This window comes from Pleurodeles waltl, chromosome 4_1 (genome assembly GCF_031143425.1).
Source record: "Pleurodeles waltl isolate 20211129_DDA chromosome 4_1, aPleWal1.hap1.20221129, whole genome shotgun sequence".
Taxonomy (NCBI): Eukaryota; Metazoa; Chordata; class Amphibia; order Caudata; family Salamandridae; genus Pleurodeles; species Pleurodeles waltl.
The window spans coordinates 238,198,768-238,205,851 of NC_090442.1; positions in this window are offsets into that span (position 1 = coordinate 238,198,768).

Sequence of the window (7,084 nt, forward strand, 5' to 3'; positions counted from 1 at the left end):
GTCGGAGTGTTAAAGTGGCGGGCTGTGTTGGCGGTTCCCGCCGGGGTCAGAATTCCATTTTTTTGACCGCCTGCCTGTTGGCGGGTTGGCCGCCGCTTTTTCACCGACCGCCAGGGTTGGAATCACCCCCTAAGACTTGTTGAACAAAGCCATTCTATCATAGAAAATTTAGTTTGGAAACGTTTTGCCCTTTTGTTTGGGCTCATCAATTTGTGATTTAGTTGGATTATAAACCTCTTACTAATGCGCAATCCTGTAATAAAATCAAGGCAACAACTGCTTGACTATCAGACTAGCCACTAAATTATTACAGTATAGTTTTACAATTGTGTACATTCTGATTGCCATTCAAGACTATTAGTTATAAAAATGTATGATGATTCTGATGAAATTGAGGCATGTGTTATTGTCAATTGCAATACTGGTGCCGTAGTATGCAGAACTATTACTGTAAGGAAAGGCCTCTCTTTGTATTTTCGCCACCAGGTTTTTCTACTGATGCTGCTTGTTTTTTTACTCTAAGAGTGCACTGAGAACTGCTAACCTGAGTTCACTGCCAATGTTCTGACCCTATGCAAACTGTATGTTAAACTGGATACAAATAATGGGAAAGGGCTGACTTACTTATACGTCACTAGTATATGGTACCCAGGATAATTAGGCCATGTAAGGCAGAGTATCCCACTCAGGGCTGCAGCTCTGTTTTTGCCACCCTGTGTGTGACAATGTACAAAATATCTGACTTTGTCATTCACTCCAATGGCAAAGCCACCCTATCCCTTAGCAATATATATGTCTCCCCTAAAGAATGCCTATAGAGCCCTATGGCAGGGAGCTGTATTTTGCTAAGACATATATTTTTAATATGTTTTAACAGCAAAACTTCCAAATTGTTGTTTTCCTATGGATACAGTTAGTAGCCCCATTGGCTAACACAGGGTTACCACCTGACATCACAACCCGACTAACTTTTGAATGGGATTACCTAACTGGGTCATGTAAGGTACCAAATTAATATAGGGGGTTATTACAATTTTGGAGGAGGTGTTAATCCGTCCCAAAAGTGACGGTAAAGTGACGGATATACCACCAGCCGTATTACGAGTCCATTATATCCTATGGAACTCGTAATACGGCTGGTGGTATATCTGTCACTTTTGGGACGGATTAACACCTCCTCCAAAGTTGCAATAACCCCCATAGTCTTTAAACCCGACCTGATGCCCAGCTCGAATTTAACACCACAAATAAAATTTAGCAACTTTTAGAAAGTTGTCTCTCTGTACTCTAGCTAGTACAAGGGCCTCACAAAAGCCCTGGCACACAGACAGATTTCTGACTGCCTGGCGAGACGTGGGAATGACTCCCCAGCTCAGGAACAAAGGAAGTTTCTGCAGAGTGAGGTGTTACCTCCTCTCCCAGGATGGCCACTCAGGGTGTTAGCCCAAAAGCGAACTTTAATGGTGCTTCTTTTTGAGGGAAGTAGCGCCAACACCCCCGAGCAGGATGCCTTTTGTTCCTGCGGACAAAGTGGAGACAGGGTCAAGGAGAGAAAACTCACTCCCAAACTGGTTCTACTGTGGGCGTGTAGCCCTCTGGTAGCCATACCTTTATGATGGGCTGCTGTGCAGTATAGGCCTAGCACACGGAAGACATTGGGATGTGAAAAGGTTAATTAGTGTAGACAGTGTTGGTGCGAGAGAATGCATGCAGAAAGAATCTGTGCACCAAGCTGGCCTTGTGAAGCTTGATTTTGACATTTCACAGGTGTTGACCATCAGATAACATATTCTGTTTATGATACCAAGCTGCACAGAGCACATGATACTTGTTTTCAACATTCCTAAGATACTGATATTCCACAGATGTTCAAGATGGTCTGCTTATCATGCTGGGCTTCACCAAGTGTATGACGCTTGTTTTTTAAACGTTCTTAGAACACTGCTATATTATTTACGGCATACCATTGAGACTGTGCTGACAGCAAGAGAACTTGGGAATAAGATTGCTGAGTACCAGAAAACACTGATAATGTCAGAACCTCACAGAAACAAGTAGAATATTGTAGAATATTGCGTAAGGTGACTTTTAGTGTATAAAAGGCACAGGTGTCAAAGCTCAGGGAAGCTCGCAGATGGAGTCTTTCAGAACTGCCGTCGCCCTGCAAGCCATCACCTTCGGTTGTGCCACAGTCACCAGAGAGAGACTGATTGGTCTTCTCACTGTTGTGGAAAGTTAAGTCCCAAAGGGATCGAAGGGCCTGACTCTGCTGCTTTCTTTCAATTCATGTATTGTGGTTGATTTTATTGTATTGTGATTGATTTTATTATGAACACACTGTGCTACTTGATTCTTGTTATCAGTATTTGTGCCTGTACAATTGCTTGATTAAAGTGGTACTGCACTGGCCACATATGTGCGTGTTGCTCCTTACTATGGGGGTGATTCTAAGTCTGGCGGGTGGCGGAGGCCGCCCGCCAGACTTCCCCCTCCAAAATACCGCTCTGCGGTCGAAAGACCGCTGAGGGTATTTTGGGTTTTGCACTGGGCTGGCGGGCGACCGCCAAAAGGCCGCCCGCCAGCCCAGTGCAAAACACCCTTCCCACGAGGACGCCGGCTCAGAATTGAGCCAGCGGAGTGGGAAGGTGCGACGGGTGCAGTGGCACCCGTCGCGTATTTCAGTGTCTGCAAAGCAGACACTGAAATACAAAGTGGGGCCCTCTTATGGGGGCCCCTGCAGTGCCCATGCCATTGGCATGGGCACTGCAGGGGCCCCCAGGGGCCCCACAACACCCCATACCGCCATCCTGTTCCTGGCGGGCGAACCGCCAGGAACAGGATGGCGGTATGGGGTGTCAGAATCCTCCATGGCGGCGCAGCGAGCTGCGCCGCCATGGAGGATTCAATTTGGGCAGCGGAAAACCGGCGGGAGACCGCCGGTTTTCCGCATCTGACCGCGGCCAAACCGCTGCGGTCAGAATGCCCTGCGGGGCACCGCCAGCCTGTTGGTGGTGCTCCCGCCAACCCTGGCCCCGGCGGTCCATGACCGCCGGGGTCAGAATGACCCCCTAAGGGTCTTAATTGATTTGTCATTGATTTCCCACATGTGGTCTGGTGGCCAATAACCAGTGCAAGACAGCTACCAATCTCTTAATGACAGAGAAAGGGCCATACCATCTTGAAAGGGTCAGGAATGTGGTACTCTGGGGTAGCCAGATGCCACACATCACAGGAACTTTGTCACTAGGTGAGGGGGACCCAGTAGCCCATTGGCTCGTGACCGTGTGGTCCCCTCAGGGCATTTCTTGGAACAAATACAACACCACTGTCACTTTGACCCTCAGATCATGCTTGAATTGGAGAGAGGATTGAAGAAGGACTGCCCAGCTGCCCTTAGACCCGCAGAGAGGCTGCATCATCAAAAGGACTGCACCTGCTGCACTTCGGGCTAGCAAAGATTGATCTGTGATGCGGGCCCTGGCTTGGGGAAAACTTGATTCCCAGCCCCAACCTACAACAAAGATTCCACAGATCAGTTGGCTGATCTCCTGGAACCAGCTTCAGGGACACACAAGCTGAAGTAGCCCAAACCGACAAGTTGTTAGCAACTGCAGATGTTTTGCCACTAACAGTTGCTGTGTATCCAAGAGGACAAATCTGTAATGGCCAAAAGTTGCACCTGAGTCTGCCTGACCCAGGAGTGCTATCCAAGTCCGGATTTGTTACACCCAAGGGACAATAACCCCTGCCTAATTATTTTGACCCAACCACGGTGCAGACTGTAGCCCAGCATTGGCTGGCATGCTACTGCAATACAGAGGACTTCCAGGGACCCCGATCTCAGCTGCCAAGTTCGCCCCACTTTACCCGCGGACCTAGGCACACTCACAAAGACACCCCAGTTGATTGCACTACATCCGGAGCATCCTTTGAGGATCTTTTGCCTGCATCCCTCAACATCAGCACCACTCCCTTTATGTCTATGGCAGTTATCCCGTAAAGTTTGGATTCTGGTTTAAAAAAACTCTTGTGGCCAGGTAACAGTCCAAATTGTCCACTCTGGCCCCCTAGACATCTGTCTTGCCAAAATATGTCACCCAACCTGGGCTGGAGTAGCTTAACTGTTAAACTTTTCAAACGTTTAGATGTTTTTGTTGACCAATGTTTGTTGGCAGTTGCATTTAAAAGTGATAATATCTTGTAAAATCTGTTTTCCCGGAACCCTCCAGTGGATTTTGTTCATCAAGGTCTCTAGAAAATCATAAACATACATTCTATTTTTATAAATCGGTATATTCTTTCTTTCTTGACTCATTGCTTTCTTATTTTGTTTTTTGGTGCTGTTTAATGTTTTACACATAGTTCCTTTGCTAAGCATTACCGCTCACAACCACAGCTACCCAGGGTTGAGCTTGAGGTTAGTAAATGAGCCTGACTGGATCTAAGATGGTCTTTATGAATGTTCTGCATGATAGGGCCTCACAACTATATAATATAGTACACCCTAAGTGAACTTGACTTGAGTGTGTTTGGTAAAGTGTAGAATTCATGTTTAAAGCGGGGCCAAAAGAAAAAAGCTTCAGTTCTACTTTACGGCCTTACTGGAAAATTGCGGATCATTTATCTGAAGTGGATGGTTTGGTATTTCATGGTGGAAGATTAATCCAGCCCACTGGGTTAAGATATAATATCACAAGGAAATGCTCGGGAGAGACATCTGGGTTATGTTCTCACAAAGAAAAGGATCAAAAAAGATTTTTGGTCTCCATGTATGGTGTGAGATTCAGGAATTTATCAGTAAATATTCAGAGTGTGTTGTGAATGACAAGCATTTTTCAACTTCTCACATCCTGAGCAGCAGTTGTGGTTCCTGATGGGGCACGGCTAAGGGTAGGTCTTTCCTTTTCGACTCCTTTTCGAATCCTGCCCACACAGTGGAAGTATATGCTTGTTGTGACAGACCATTTGTCCAGGTGAGTTGAAGTCAAGTAGTTATGTGAACACACCCTGAAGTGTGTCTTGACTTTTCTAAGGAATGTCTTCCACAAAGAGAGAATCCCTGAAATCTGACTTGAGGAAAATGAATCAATTTAAAGTTATAGGTAATCTGAAATAGTAAAAAAGTGCATTTTGCTATTGGTGATTGGGTCAGAATGAAAGAGCCTATGTTTTTAAAGAAAGTTTTATCTAAGTCCTGTGACCCTGTTCAGGTCATTGAAATTAGACACCATGCTGTGAGAATACAATGTGGAGAGTGGTAGCATGTAAGTAGAATAACCAAAGTGACAAAGGAAGTAAACTGTTTTTTTTTTTTTTTACCAAAGAAAATCTGTAATAACTTTGTCCAATTAATCTTTATGTTGTAGTCTTAGACAAAGAAAAGAACCTTGCACATTTTGTAATTAGTTTATTATGTATATTCTTGGTATTTTATGTTGCATAGCTCTGTATCTATGAATTATTTCATCTTCATGGTATTGCTGATTAATTTATTATTAGTTTTGATTTTTGTTACTTCCATGTATGTTATTTTTGGTTTTATGTTTTTCCTTATCGTAAATTTTGTTAACTAGGGGGAATATGTAGTGATAATTGGAAGATTCCAGGCTGGCTCTACCCACTGTAGACTCTTACTATGGCTTGAAGAATTTTGATGTGGGTTTGAAGGAAAACAGTGGAGGTGAGACTGGGAGGCTAGACCGGTTGCATTGGTCTTCTGTTGGTACCTGACCTACCTCCTGTTGGGAGGGAAAAAGTCCTGAGTGCCGCAGCTGCATGAATAGCTGGACCCTGTTGCTGCTTTTCGGTAATGAGGGAACACAGATTATACTTGTGCGCCATGATCTATGCCTTTCTCATGGTAAGGCGGGCTTCATAGACTGAGAGGGCCACACGAAGCTGAGTCAGATGACTACCTCCCTGCACAGGAATTAAGTGACATGAGCACAGTAGTGGCAGCATATCTTTTTTGTCTTTTATAAAAGTCAGTAGCGTGAACCTGCCTTTTACCCTGTGTCACTGGAGTGGCACCTACCAGCCCACCCATGGCTCTGTGTACTCAACTCACCGTGATGACTGCACGTAGCGTCTGGCAGAGCATGATGCTTGTGTGAGCGTGCTGTATGTGCTCCTGTGCGTAGTACATAACAAGGAGACCTGTGGGTTTCACTTTAAAGGCCCAGGGCCTGGAAAGGCTAGATGAAGGTGAGGACTGCAACCTCAGACATGAGATGTGTAATGCTAACATTCCTGAGGGCTGAGGTGGGAACACCCACACGGGAAGAAGTGGAGCAGAGCATCCTCTGTGAACATAAAAGGTATCTTTGATTCAAGGAAGAGTTACTAGCCAGTTCGGCCTGGATTTATTGTCAGGTGAGATGGGGGGGTCTGAGAAGGTTGTCACTGTGGGGCCAGGGCAATGTAATGGAGGGTAAGGCTCAGGGCTTTGAATCTTTTTGAGCCATATTTCAGTGGTGGCCGACAGCCAGGTGTGAGCCCCGATTACTCTCTCAGTCTGTGTTGTAGGTCCATCTGAATTGTTGTGGCAGACTGTCCCTATGGCAAAGGACAGGAAAGAGGAGAGGGCACCTTAAAGGAGTCTACACCCTCAACACACATTTCAAAAGACCAGGAAGCCAAGAACACTTGCCCCATGCCTGAAGAACCAGCCTTCTTCCTATGTACCAAGACCAATGTAACCTGTGAGGAGGCGGAGGAGAAGGAGAGAAATGGAGGGAACAAGGTGAGTGGATCTCAGTGAGTGAAGAGGCGTGTGAAGCAGGGTCCAGATTTACCATATAATGTCTCAAGTATTTCTGTCCCACACCCGAAGCATGAAAGTTATGATTGGCCCTGCCAGACACATACACAGTAGCTTGCTTAAATTGCCTGGATTCCCTTATAGATATCCACTGATGTCCTTATGCCTTCCTGGCACCATTATAGACATCATGATCTCTTCCGACCATGAACCTGTAATCCGGTCATTTTCTTCAGCTACGTGGCGTGACAGAATACTGAGAGGGACAACCTTGAACTGTGATGAACTTTTGTGCCATCAGGAACTTCTGTTTTTTTTTAAATA